The 14,176-nt window shown below is 47.1% G+C and overlaps 1 long non-coding RNA gene across 1 annotated transcript in view; it reads left to right on the top strand.

Moving 5' to 3' along the window:
* Positions 1 to 14,176, top strand: part of LOC111925225 (uncharacterized) — a 129,180-nt gene that overhangs the window by 107,682 nt on the left and 7,322 nt on the right. Inside the window, exon 5 of the long non-coding RNA XR_015283875.1 lies at positions 4,016 to 4,494. This is a non-coding gene — a long non-coding RNA (uncharacterized LOC111925225). The remainder of the gene's footprint in view (positions 1 to 4,015; positions 4,495 to 14,176) is intronic.

Here is a 14,176-nt window from a genome sequence, read left to right as displayed (position 1 = left end):
CATCTTCCGTGTCCCAGTTTTCACTCTATCTATTAATACACCACGCTATTTTTAGCCCTCTAAGTAGCCACGTTGTTTGTAATTAGCTTCACTAATAACTGCTCTTCCATACGCTGCAGGACCCACCAGCGGAGCAGCACGCTTTTCCGAGCCAAGCTAAATACAAGGGTGGCTAATAAAAGGCATCCGCATTTCCAGTTGGTTGCTGCTGAGCAGACACGTGTCCTTGTAGCTCTTGTGATCAGTCAGCTGCCTAAATGCAGCTCCTGTACTTGGGTTAAGGACAAGGTGTTACTACTCAGGGTTTCCGGGGCGTTCCCTTGCTGACCTTTCAGGAAAGTGAAGAAGCACGCTCTCTCCCTCTCTCTGGCGTGTGCTGAGTCAAGGCTGCTGCTTTCGAAGAGAGATAGCATCTCGCAGTACCTCGAGCTGGAAATTTAATTAATGGCTGCAAACATCTTAGGTGTGACGGCTATATTTACACCCCAAGAGAATTACTAGTTACTGTAGGGATTGGGAGGTGCAGTTGGAGCAGCTGCATGGAGCTGCGTGACCAAACCAGATGCAAATGCACCAGATGACTGCAGAGACGATGCTGAGCTGCAGTTCTCTTGAATTCCACCAGTGACTGCAATTTTGCTCCATTAAAAACACAACTGCTTCACCACTACCAGCACAAAGGTGCTACCTAATCAAATAGACACTTTAGTAGTTAGGAGGAACAGACTGTCTTCACACATTTTCTTTTAAGAATCCACTCTCCAAACTTCCAAGCCCAAAATAAGGAACCAGAAATGTTCTCTAGCATGCAGAACACAAGGAGCTGGATGACTGCAGTGCTGCATCACCTCTCTGCATGCTTGCTGTGTGACTTTTGCACCAGCTTTGTGTACAACAGCAGTTGTAGGGGCAGCCAAATGAGCTTCCCTTTCAGCAAAGGCCCACGTCAGAGGGCTGTTAACTCGAGAGCTGTGACCTCTTGTGAGAGTGCTGCTCGGTCGCCTTCAGATCTGCGAGATCTGTGTGAACGTCACCATGTTTTGCATGCGAGGATTTTTTTCGCTGTCCCTCTTTGATATAAATATATCAAGATGGTTATCTTTAACTGTGCACACACGCATGCAAGCCAAGCTGGTTCGCTGAACACTGGCACAGGACGTGTATGCTTAAACCAGCGGTCTTTATTCAGGCAAAGCCCCTGTAGGTTTTTCCTTGCTCCTGTAAATTCCAGAGCCTTGGTCCAAAGCTGGCAGTGCACATTTGTTTGCCTTTGTATCGTAATACAGATGGGCAATCCTACGTTTATTTACCGATAGAAATGCGCAGAGCTGTGATAGGTTGCTACATAGTTTATTATTGATTTGGTTCTTTTTTATTTCTGCAAAACTGGCTAGGCTAAATGCTATATTAGAACAAAAAAAAAAATTTTTTTTTTTTTTTTTTTACTGAAAATTGAGCTGACAAAATGGTATTTTCATTTGCAGGAATCTCCTAATTTGGGTCTAATATTGTATCACATGTGCTCCAAAGCACTGACAGGACTAGATTACATCTGTGGCCAGTTCAGTTCCTACTCAGCACTTCATTTGCATCTTGGCAAGAAGATACGACACTTTTTCCCCCTCTTCACTGTATTTTGTAATTTTGTATGAAATGCATGTTTAGACATTTTAAAGGCAATTTTGGTCATATAGCATAACTGAAACAAAAAATTCCAAACCAAGCCCCAAACCCAGAATTATAAAACTCTAGTAAGAAGGTCTCAGAGGAGAACCTAGAAAATTAGGAGGATTTCTCAGAGTTTCCTTCCCAAAAGTGCTTACTGGGTCCAGTTCTTGTGTTCTTCAGATAAATTCAAATGGGAAGAAGTGGACAGAAAGACCTGGGATGGGAAAGGCTGGAACAGCAGGTTGCTTGTTCAGCCCAGTACAGGTGTATCAGGGAGGAGATGGATGACCTGCTGAGACCAGAAGGAGGCTGATGCTTCAGGAGCAAATGGAACTCACCTGTTAGGGTGGTAATTAGGCTGAACATAAAAAGAAAGTTTTTAATTTTGGGGGAAGCTTTTTAATAAGAGTGTTAGTATTAAGGGGTTTGGTTTGTTTCTGGGAAGGATTATATGTTTGCCTGAGAAAGATGCTTATGGATTTCATGCTCCAGGGAGGCCCTTCTCAATCCTATCATTTAAAAAAAAAAAAAAAAAAAAGGAAGAAAAATGTGTATATGAAAATAAATTAGAGATTTCAGGAGAGATTAAGTTGGCCTGGTTTTATTTCTAAATGGCTGTCCCCATGCAGAGCCTGTGCTTTAATGAAGGAATCAATTTTATTATGTCAGTTTTAGCAGGTCCAGAGGAGGCCATGGAGGTGATCAGAGGATTATCTCACCTGTGAGGAAAAGCTGAGAGAGCTGGGGTTGTTCAGCCTGGAGAAGGCTCTGGGGAGACCTTAGAACACCTAAAGGGGATACAAGAGGTCTGAAGAGGCACTTTTGACAAGGACATGGAGTGATAGGAGAAAGGGGAGTGGCTTCATACCAAAAGAGGTTCGGTTTAGTTTGAACATGAGAAAGAAATACTTTATGATGAGGGTGTTGAGATGCTGTAACAGTTTGCCCATGGAAGTTGTAGATGCCCCGTGCCTGGAAGTGTTCAAGACCAGGTTGGACGAGGCTTTAAGCAGCCTGGTCTACTGTGCCTGGAAATTGTCCCTGCCCGTGGCAGTTGATTTGGACAAGATATCCTTAAGGTTAACTTCCAACCCAAACCATTCTATGATTCTATGAAATGCTAGCCATGACAAGAGCTCTTATTTTCCAGTCCCTTCCAGGTAGGAGGAGACAAAGGTGGCCATCTCAGGCTTCACTTGTGGGTATGGAGGTCTTGGGGTTTGGTGGGTCTGTGTTGGTCCCCACAGCCATGTCCTTGTGCCTCTCCCCACTTGCAGGCAGGTGGACAGAAGCATTGTGCCCACCCTGGGATCCCCTTGCCCACAAAGCCTCATAGCTGGGCTGCAAGAACAGCAAATGGGCTCCTCTGTTCTGGCTGGAGCCTGCATGGCAGCCTGTGTGAAATGCTTTAGCAGCTCTGAGTTATCAGCACAGGGTGATTCATACACGGGGTTTTCTCTCACTTTCTGGCATGTGAAGTTGGGGAGGTGTTTGGAGTTTTCTCCCCTCACAGTTCCCTCTCCCCAGCTCCCCTCTGAAGTCTCTGTGAGACACCCACACCCCCTTGGGAGACCCTTGGGGTATTTCCTCCACCTCCCCAGCAGCAATTTTTCTGTGAGAAAATTCTCTAAGTCTTGACCTCAGCTGCTGTGGCTCACCAGAGTCTACAAGGCACAGGCAGGCAGCGAGCACAAAGGTCGCGTATGGCTGGGTGCAAATGAGCCTGTACGGTCATTCAGGGTTGCTTTCATCAAACAGACTTGAAAGAAGTCTTTATCTTTTTCTGTCATTATTTTCTCCACTAAATTATTTGCAATTTAATTGTTATGCTTTAGTCAACAGGGGGAGGTGAGGAAGCATCCCCCATGTTCTGGATTGTTTTGCACACAATTGGTGGCTGGGCTGGGTTTTCCTTGATGTTGGGGATGTTAAAGACAGTGACCTCAAGCAACTCTTCCTGAGCACTGTGTCCTCACTTGGACAATCACTCACTGCCAAGCAAGGAAGTGTTGAGCACAAACCCCCAGACTGACACGTCTGTACGTTGGAGTCCCAGTCCCAAAAGCTGTGTCATGTACAGCCCCTGCCACTGGTGTTGGCTGAAGCATCCACCAGCAGGAAGGGTCACATCATGGTTGATTTAGTGGTTCTTCATTCATTCTCCATATGGATCCTGATATTTGCCTTGGAGCTCCTGGTGTGCATGTTTCATCCAATGACTCCCAAACCACCTTTTCCTCTGCCACTTTGGGTGCTGTCTTGCTGACCAGACACCATCCTCTACATTTTATTTCTTTAATAATATGTTCTGATAGTTTTTTTTTCTTCCTTCTTGTTTTCTTCACAGATTTATCTGGAAAATGTGACTGACAGGAGCAGCTTACTCACCATTAGATAAGTATTGGAGATGACTCATGCTGGAGTATTGGTAGCTGTGCTGCTGAGATGGATATCCTGTTGTATAACTGCTATAGTGTGATGCCAAGAACCAGGAACCTTAATTTCACTATCCAGGCTTTTCTGTGAAAGTGCTTTGGGTCTCTGGCACCTTTTCTCCTTGGTTTGTCCATCTAAAGGGCTCACAAGGGGAGGTTTTGCTTCCCCCAGTGGGGTACAGGGTATGGGGCAGCTCATGTTACCTTGAAATGAAAGCTAATTGAAAGGCTGTAGCTTTATAGCTGTTCTTCAGGACGTGCAATATTTGTCTTTTTCATAGATGTCATTAGCATCTTTCTTCGATTCTTTGGTTTTTTTTGTTTTGTTTGTGTTTTTTCAGAGCCATTAAACCCTTTCTTCAGTGGAACAAACCAGAAGGTCCAGAAACAGGTAAGGCAACTGCTCTTCCAGCATGTTACTTTTGAATCATTTAAAGCAAAATACTGGCTGCAGTAAAGTGCAAAAAAACCCCATATTGGCTCAATGGCGAGTGAGAGTTGTACCCAATATACTCAGCTCCATGAGAGGCCCTGGAATTACTACATTCAAGAACAAATTTGCAGGCTACCTGAGACTCTGTGTCTGAACCTCCCTCTGCTTCCAAAACCACTGGCCTCAAGGCTGTGTGAGCAACAGGTGGTGAGATTTAAGAAGTGATGACGAGCAAGAGAAAGGAACCTGCCCGTGGGGGAGATGCAAAAGGAACTGAGCTGTGAAGGTGGGGGGTATGTACAGGATGGCAGGAGCTGCTGGGGAGGTGTTAAATCATTTGGGGAGGCAGGGGACTGAGGTGGCTTTAGCTTGGACGGGTGCAAAACACCATACAGCAATGAGGGAAATTTGGAGTTAAAAGGAGAAATTTTTCAAGGGAGCGTTGCAGCGAGGGCCATGCTGCTAGTGATGGCAGCATGTGTGGCTCTGCCTGATGTTCCTACCTGTGTGTGGGTGGTGTCACTGGGGATGGCTGGGACCCCACCTGTTGCACACTCTTGGGCATCACCTGTGGTTCCCACCATCCTTAAACTGCTGAGGATGTTTGGTTTCCATCAAGGTGCCGGGCCATGACTGTGGAGCTGTGGCTAGAGCAGTGCATCCCTGTCACCATCAGTAGCCTGGGGCAGAACCTTCCAGTGGGGCAGTGGAGGTGTGTCAGGTGCTGCACATGCTTTCTCAGCAAACAAGAGCTAGAGCCCAGGAGGAAAAAATCTGCATTGAGGATCTGTGCTGTGTCCCAACAGCATGATTTGGGTCTCAGCATTTACTGTGTGGGTGTTGAGACACTAGGGCAGGTTACCCAGAGAAACTGTGAATGCCCCATCCCTGGAAATGTTCAAGGTTTGGCTGGATAGAGCTCTAAGCAGCCTGATTTAGTGAGAGATGTCCCATATGTGGTATGTGCCCATAGCAGCAGGGTTGGACTAGATGATCCTTGGAGGTCCTTTACAACCCAAACCATTATGTGGTTCTATAATTTTGATACTTTACTACATTCATTGGAGCTTCTGTTCTTCAGACTGTTATGGCACTTTGGAGTAAAGAAGTGGGTCCTGCTCATATGTAAAATAAAAAATATATATTGCATCTGGCTTGAGCAGAAAACCCTGCACGATGGTTTGTAACATAGTCTCAGTTAGGTCCCTGCCTCATAGAGTAGAAAATGCCTTTAAGGCCTCCTCCATTTAGGCTCTGCATCAGAGATATTCACATGCTGAAACTACCTCAGGACTAAATTTTTTTGAGTGATAATCTGATGTTGCTCTTGGTAGAAAGGGTGGGAGTTTGGCTTTTGGGGATCTTGTAGAATCAGTCAGTGAATGCAAGGGTCAGGGCATCAGGAATTTTACCAGCGTGTTCTTCCATTTTTGGCATATCCTCCTGCATTGACATGCCTAAAAAAGCCCCAAAACTCTGACAACTGCTCTTAACCACCACTTCATGGAAATATTTTTGGGGTAGAGAAATGAGAACACTTGCCCCTGCCCCATTCACCTTGCATCACTGGGGTCAGGATGGCAGCTCAGAGGCAGGATCTGTGCTTCCCCGTGGGTGGTCTCAGCTCTGCATATTCAAATCGAGCACCCAGGCATGTCACCTCCGTGCAGCACGGGCTGAGAGAGGCACAGGGGCTTTCCAGCCCTGTGGGCCATTATTAGTAAGAGGGTTTGTGTGTGGTGTGTCTCCTGGTTCAAGCTGTGAACTGCCACCCGGCTCTAAAAACTGCTGTTTAGCCTTGGTCATACTATTGCAAAAAGTTTCCGAGAAGCATAATAACTTCCCTAAATATATATATATTTTATGTCTAAAGATGCTTGGGCATTTGTTAGTGCTGAAAATTTGCTGACCCCAGTAGGGGGGATTTGTACTCCTGCCATCATTTGGGAAGCTCAGGCAGGTAGTGGATAAGGAAGTGGTTGTTGGGGTTTTGCTTCTATCTCTGTAAGTTTGGGATGGTGGATTTGGGGGCATGTTTGAGGTTTTGGTGAGTAGGTAGAACAATTAATAGCAATGTGAATGACCTGTATGGTAACTTCAGGATTGTGCAAGCTGAGCAACTAGATCAGGTATTACAGATCCCAGGGCACCTGAAGTCCAAATAGGTTTTTAAATTACACAGGTCATTTCAAAAGAGATAATTAAGTTTCTGAGTTCCTCAGTAGTGCCTACAAATGTTCCTGCAAATGGCTCATGAAGCACTTGCAGTCTATAACTTCTGCCAGAGGAAAATGGGCTATTAGGTGGAAATTAGCTGCCCATGTGGTATTTTCTGTTTTGGAGTCTCAGGGAGTTTTACTGGGATGTGTTAATACAGCTGTGCTGAAGGTACTACTCATCTGCACGCTCTGATAACCATCCTGATGTGAAGTGAATCCCTGTGGAGCTGTTAGAGACCTTGCTGCTCTTAGTTCCCAACCTACCTGGTTGCCAAAAGCTGCTACCCACAGAGGCAGGGCTAAGGATGAGTTAATGTGCATCTGCACCTTATCTATCCCTTGCTCTGTATGAGCATAAACCCATCTTTGCTTGCTGGGAGAACTGGAGCACCAAGTGGGAAGCTGAAATGTGGTGTGTCTATTCTGCCTCCCCTTACCTGGGGCAGAGGAGGATAAAAGGCTGGAAGTGCACTGAGGTGGAGGCAGTGACATGTCAGGTGATGAAGTTAGGCTTTGAGAGCAGTTTCATCCTCTGGAAGTGTCTGTTTTTTACATTTGACTTGTTGGCAAGGTGGGAGTCATCTTACGGTACCCCCCCATGTAGGTCAGGAGTGCAGCTTTTGGTTAATGCTGCAGCCAGGGGAGATCTAGTCAACACTGTCTGTAGGATTTAAGGTGTGATGGACCCCTGATGTATGGGACAAATCACACCTTCATCTTCCTTGGCTATGTGGCAGATTCTTCATCACCTGCAAAAACACGCTGTGCTGACTTGTTTGGATGCAGATGCCAAGGCTGCAAACACCTTTCTTTGATGAGATGTGGCGTGCCTCAGCCAGCTCACTCTGACTAGATACGATACTTCTGATGGCTCTGGGGTGGGTGAGATGAATCCTACACCTGCTATAGCAAAGCTCATCCCCAGGCTGTGGTGGGCTGTCTGGGGAGAGAGGGGGGTGTTAAAGCAGGTTTAGTGGGCCCTTCTTGCAGTGGCTCTGACTTTGCATCCTCTGAAGAAGATGGTGGTCAGGTCAAGGCCAGCTTGGAGAAGGGAAAACTCTTATAGGTAATTTGCAATTTGGCAGTGGCAGAGTCTTCCACAGTCTGTGCACCCACTGCATCTGTGACCTGTCAATGTGATGTGGAGGCAAAGTATGACTTGAGGGCATGGCACAAGAACAGTTTGGGATTTTTTCAGGAATAGTGTTGTTTGAGGCAGTATGGGGACAGTAAATACTGTCCTTTTCCTCAAGATTTAATTAGTTTTGTGGCAAAGGTTGCTTTCTGTCTTGGCTCAAGGATTTCATAATTTTAATACTTGCCTTCTGGAGGTCCACAGGCCATGTGAGCATGGGGAGCACAGGCTGATGTGCACTTGGTGAGCATTCTCATGCTGGTGCACAGGGATGGTTGTGCCATTGAGCTCTGGCCATGTCTCTTTCCAGGTCCCAGCACTTTCTCCCTTCTAGATGATCCCTGGTGCAGGTGTATGGGGCTGGCTGTGCCATCTGCACTGGTTACGGTGGCAGCAGATTTCCCCTTTGCAAGGGGGTTCTCCATGGCTGCTGCAGAGCTTGAGCAGGGAGCTGCTACAGCTGACCCTGCTGCTGGAGCACATCTATAGATGTACTATGAACAGGGAGGAGGGGAAGCACCTGGAGACACATCTGCACTGGACCATGTCACACAGCTGTCCTAAGTGGGCAGCAAGCCCAGTCAGTAGGTCTGCACAGTGCCAGTGTCCTGCCCATATAGCCTCACAAGCCTGCCTGCCTGTCCCAGGCAATGTCAGCCTGTGCAAGAGACTGGTGCTTGTTTGGTTGTGTCTTAAAGCCTTGATTGCTGCCAGATCACTACCCCGAGCCTCCCCCAGCTTCATTTTTTTCTTTGCATTTGGAACTGCAGCCTGAAAACTCCAGCTAAACCCTGTGCCCCAACGGCTGCTCGTCTCAGAGTGAGGAGCCAGCTCGCAGCAGCTGCTAAAATAGCAGATCTGAAGTGGGGAATGAAAAGTGAGATGGTGATTAAGACCCAATTTCCTGTCGTGGCCCCACAGTGTTCCTGCCGGCAGTGGAGACATTGGCAGCGGTGGTGTGAAATGTCTCAGCCTTCTGCCTTGGGCTGCCTGAGCACCTGAGCTGCCCTGTGCTGCTCGCTGGTCTCGGTGCTTTGTAGGTGTTGGTTTGGCTGAGCTCAAGGGAAAATGAGGATTCTTTTTAGGAAGGGGGGAAGGGTAAGGAGTCCGTGCAGTCTGGTCCTGGCTGAGCTGGAGAGCAGCTGTGGTGAGACCCAGGCCAGCCCTGAAGCAGGCTGATGTTAGTTGGTGTGTGTTACCTGGAAGAGTACACAGGCTTTGGAAACACTGGTAATACTGGTCCTCTGGACTTTTTCTCCTATCTCTGCCAGTATTTTTACTTGGACCCACTTTTTGGGACTGAGAGAGGAAGATGCAAGAAAGAGAGATGGCTGCTAAAGGGATGGTGAAGATTCCTAGCTGGATGCTGTTTGTTCCAAGAGCACATGGGTTGTTCCCCTGTCCTACTGTTTGGTCCCTCACGTACCTTAATGTTGTAAAAAAGCAAATGCATTAGAATTAGAATTAGAATCTTTCTGGACTTCTTGCATCAAAAGTTCATTCAAGAGAAAATGTGAAAAACTGAGTACAATGATGCTGAGCTGATGGCTCTTCCTCTAAGGACACTCTTCCACTTGTACTTACTAACATGCTCTATGTGTATGAGTGTCAAAGGCAGCTTCAGGTTTATTTCTCACCCTGGAAGTGCAAATCATTGCTCTCCTGTCTGTGCTCCAGCAGCTCCTAGGTCCATGTTGTAGAACCTGATGTGTTTCAACAGTCCAAACTGCATCATTGTAAACTGTGTCGTTACTGATCGGAGCAGAAATGTACAACACAGAGATGGGACTTTGTTACACTTCTTCATCCTCTGAAGAAAGCCAGTTGCAAAAGCCACTCCAAAGAGCCCAGAGCCCTACAGACCATGGTATTTGCTCTTCACTTAGTGGTTACCCCATTTCTTTCTATGTTTGAAAGTCAGAGCAGCTCCCATCACCCACCCCTCCTAAACCCACCAGAATCTCTCACTAACTTTTGCTCTGTGAAGGAGAGTTCCTGCTTAACTGGGCAGCATGAGTGATCACTGCACTGTTGGCTTTTGCTCTTCCTGGCTTCTCTTGGAGTCACCTGCGTCTCCTCCAAGGCTGCTCCTTCTTCTGCATTCATGCAGCACCCAGTGCCATTGGCATGGACTGGGAAGGCTTCTGTTGTATGAGGTCACATAACTGCCCTGCTCAAATCTGATCAGTTTGAAGGAAATGCAAATAGAAATGTAAATATATTTTTCACAGAGCAAGTAGTCAGCACATGGGAGAGACTCACAGACAGTAGTGCTGCTGGGGAAGATGTGCTGTTTCACAGCAGCCAAGGTGATTGCCCTGAATTGGTATCTTCTACTGCCATTACTTTCCCCCAGCCCAGGAGTACTCTGCTGGTGTGCAGCCTGGGGCATGCATGGCCAACATGCAAAAGGCAAGGAAGGGGTCAGAGGGGATTGTTCATCCTGAGCCTGGCAAAGCCTCACACATCATCTGAAAGGGGCAGCTTTCTTGCAGAGAATCAACTTCCTGTGGTCATGAAGAGACTCATCTGACATCCTCTGCCATGGAGGAGAGGGATATTTTGTACTCTTCTAGGGCCTTTCATACAAGAGGGGTTCAAAGTGCTTTTAAGACTATTTTCATAGTCCTGAGGAAGGGATGAGCTGTTGGTTTTTCATGAAATGTCCTTTCCTGCAAGGTGAACAGCACTCAACTGTGGCAGCTGCAGCACTAGAAGCCAGAACTTTTCCAATGTACCGACTTCTACTGGCCAGCAAAGCAGCACCACTGCATGGTGTCATTTCAGGAGTCTGGAGGAAGAGCTACCCAGAATTGTTTTGAGTATTTTAGGAGCTATTTTGAAGAAGAGTGGGTTAAAGCAGAGGAAATAGTGCAGATGTGGATGGTAAACAGCTGCATTTTGAGCAGGCAGGACAGGTATGGCTTTGAGATGATAGCAGGGAACAGACTGCAAATGAATTTCTGTGCATAATGCCACCATACAGATACAAAACACTTCCCCCTTTGACAGAGAGATCTTTCATATCAGTCTGAGGAGGAAACAGTGCTTGGCTGAAAGAAACAGCATAGACTTGGTCTGGTAGCACCTGGCATATTCCCTAGTCCTGGTCCCTAGGCCAGCAAGGCTACAGAAAACATGAAGAATCTGGAAAACTAATAAACTTTCTCCTAGGATCCCAAGCCAGTATAATGTTCTCCTGGGATGATGCAAATGTCCTTAACTAAACTCCTGCAACTGAGAAGGGCAGTTTTGTTGGCATCTGTTAGTCACAGCACGGAAAGGCAGCAGGTTGTGTCACCATCCTGACTGCCAGGTGATGGTCACAGGGCAGGGAGGCTCTGGCAGAAGCAGAAGATTTGGTGGAAGAGGAAGGATCTGCTGTAGTGAAGTGACATGGGAGATTGGACTGGGTGATCCCAGCATCCCTGTCAGTTTGTGGAAGAGGGCAGGTGTGGGCAGCTCACCAGTGTGTCCTGATGTCACTGAGGATGGCATGCAGATGGCAGCTCCTCATCCTGTGCTCTGTATAGAGCTCTGTGGCCATCCACTAGCCTTGGAGTGCTTGGATTGCTTCTCCAGTGTGATTCCATGTTCATGATCACATATACCAGGCAGTGCTGACATATGGTATAAGCTGGGAACTGCATGGGAGAGCAACTGGAGGAGATCATGGCTGGCATGAGCCATTTCCAGTGGTCTCTGCTGCTTTCTGGCTTTGCTCAGCTTGGTGGTGGTGGATGTGCTCCCACCTTGCAGTGTGTCCAGCCCAGCCCAGAGGTTGTGGGTCACACTTGGATGTGCCCTCCCTTTGCCAGCTATGCCAGCTTGGCTTGCTTGCCAAGTCCATGTTCAGCATGACAAGTGTCAGCAGCAGAGCCAAAGGATTGCCAGGGTGTTTTGGATTCTGTTTGCAAAACCTGCAAGGAGATGGAAAAAGGTCATTTTGTCTGGGACAGGGGAGAAGGAAAGAGGCATAAGGAGCGATGCCATGTGGATTTGTTTCATTCCTTTAAGGAAAACAAAGCACCTCTGCAACAACTTGATAATCTTGGAGGTCTTTTTCAACCTTAATGATTCTGTGATTCTGTGACAGGAGAGCAGAAATAAAAACTGAGATAAAGAAAGAGATAAAAACTGTCTCGCCCCTTAGCAACCTTCTCTTGTATCTCTCCTCACTGAGTCTCTTTACTACCAATGGTAGGGAATAAAAAGGCAGAAAAAAAAAAAAAGGCACGAGATGAGTTTTGAATGGATGCCAAGGTTGATTTAATTAGATGTATTGAATTTGTTAACTTCTGAACGACGTGGCTGTCACGCAGCACAAGTGACGGGCTGCGAGCGGCGACGGCAGCGCGGCACCGACCTGCCAAAAGGCTCAGCAAAGCAGAAGGATTGACCTACTTCCCTCAGCTCCATGGAGAGCACAGGCGAGTGCCCTCCACTTGCTGTTGCTGTGCTCCCTGGAGGGCTGTGCATCCCTCTGTGCAGGGGAAAGCTCACTGGGCTGGGGGCTGCTAGGCAGCCCAGAATCACCCATCATCTCCAGCATGAGCCTGGGGCTGGGTAAATGTCTGTGTGCCCTCGGGAGGCAGCTCACTCAAAGCAAGGGTGACTTGCTGACTTTGTGTACTGACTTCTGTCTCTGGCTGACACTGATTTTCTGCTTCTCCCACATACTGCACTCTTAAAATAATACCCGTGTTCTCTGATAATGGGCCCAAATGCTGTTGCAGCTGATAATGGTGATAAAATCACCCATGCACACTGCCATGGCAACCTGCAGCAATTGCTTTTTGCTCTTGACGTGTGTCTTGCTCTTTGGTGTGAGTGCAGATGTGTGGGGTTGGTGGAGACTCAGCCTGGGTATCACCTGAATCTGGAGGTTTTGTTTTCTGTTATGAGCTCTGACATGGATGTGGATCCACTGAACAGCTCCTTGTCTTGCTGGCCACCCTCAGCATGGACCAGAACATGCTTCCCCTTGTACCTTGCTGGAGCCCTGGCAGTGCAAATTGCATCTCAAAAGATTTGTCAGTGCTGGGAAAGAGGCTTCTGAAAGAGAAATTTGCTTCCAAATGAATTCCATAATGGTTATCAAGAGGAACTGCTGGGTGTCTGCTCCCAGGTCTGCCATTGTGCAATGCATGTGTTGATCCACAGTCTATTCTGATGTTCTGCCCCTGGTACCAGCCATGAGCCAAACTCCACACATTTGTTTGACAGTCCTCTCCATCTCTCATTAGTGTAGATGCAAAAACTTGTCCTGTCAAACCATGTTTATTAAGTGCTGAATAGAGAATGTGGGTTTCCTGAGTTTCCAGCATAGAACTGGTGCTGTTATGTTAGGGAGTGTTTGCCCAGACCTTTGGAGCTCAAGGACACCCACAGAGATGTTTGTGAAGTGCACAAGTACAGAGATGCTGCATGAAACCATAGTCTGGGTTGTGCTGAATAGTGCTGTGTGACCGAATGAGATGCTGACATGTAAGGGAAGCTTAGGCACAGCATCAGCCTCCTCTGATTATTGTCAGTATTAAGCCCAGATGGGTAACACCAGGCCAGGTATGGTATAATACCCAGTAATGCTGGGGAACTTGCTGTTTCGGTGGGGAAATGAGACAAAGCAGCATTGGGGAAGTTATCTGAGGTCACACAGAGAAGACAACTGGGATGTTGTTTCCCACCACCCAAGCTCTGACCTTTTCCTCTTCTTGCCTCAAATGTGACAAGTTCAAGTTCTTCTGGCCCTACAGCATCTCTCAGCTGGAGGAGAAGAGGGTTGCTTGAGTGGGGAGATGAAAGAAGAAACATTATTTCATTGAGCAGTGTTAAGAAATTATATGGGAAGAAGAAAAAGAGGACAGATGGAAGGAATCCAGCTGTCTTCTTCTGCAGAGAAGAAATCTCTTTGTAGCATTGAGGCTGCTTTCAGGGTTCATGAATCAGCTTTCAGGTTGGTTGTTGATACTTAGGATGTTTTCATTTTGACTTCATCTGTTGACAAGGCAGTAAGAGCTCTGTGAGGACGCGTATCTCTCCATCACATATGACTAATTGTACTGGGACAGCCATGAGCACAATAACACTTCTGTTTTCCTCCAGAACAACTCCATTACAGACTGCCTGGTAGCTGAGCCCCAGCAAGTGTTTTTGCAGTTTTGCTGATTGTGCAGCCCAGATAACCTGTGAGAGAGCAAACACGGAAAGTGTTGAATATTCAGCTCAAAAACCTGAAAACAGACTTGTTTCGCTGCTTGTCTGTGCTGAGCTTTTAACCGCATGT

The sequence above is a fragment of the Cyanistes caeruleus genome, chromosome 1, assembly GCF_971803275.1.
Source record: "Cyanistes caeruleus chromosome 1, bCyaCae1.hap1.1, whole genome shotgun sequence".
Classification (NCBI taxonomy): Eukaryota; Metazoa; Chordata; class Aves; order Passeriformes; family Paridae; genus Cyanistes; species Cyanistes caeruleus.
Note: the sequence above shows the minus strand (reverse complement) of the source record. Positions and strands in the feature narration are given on the sequence as shown.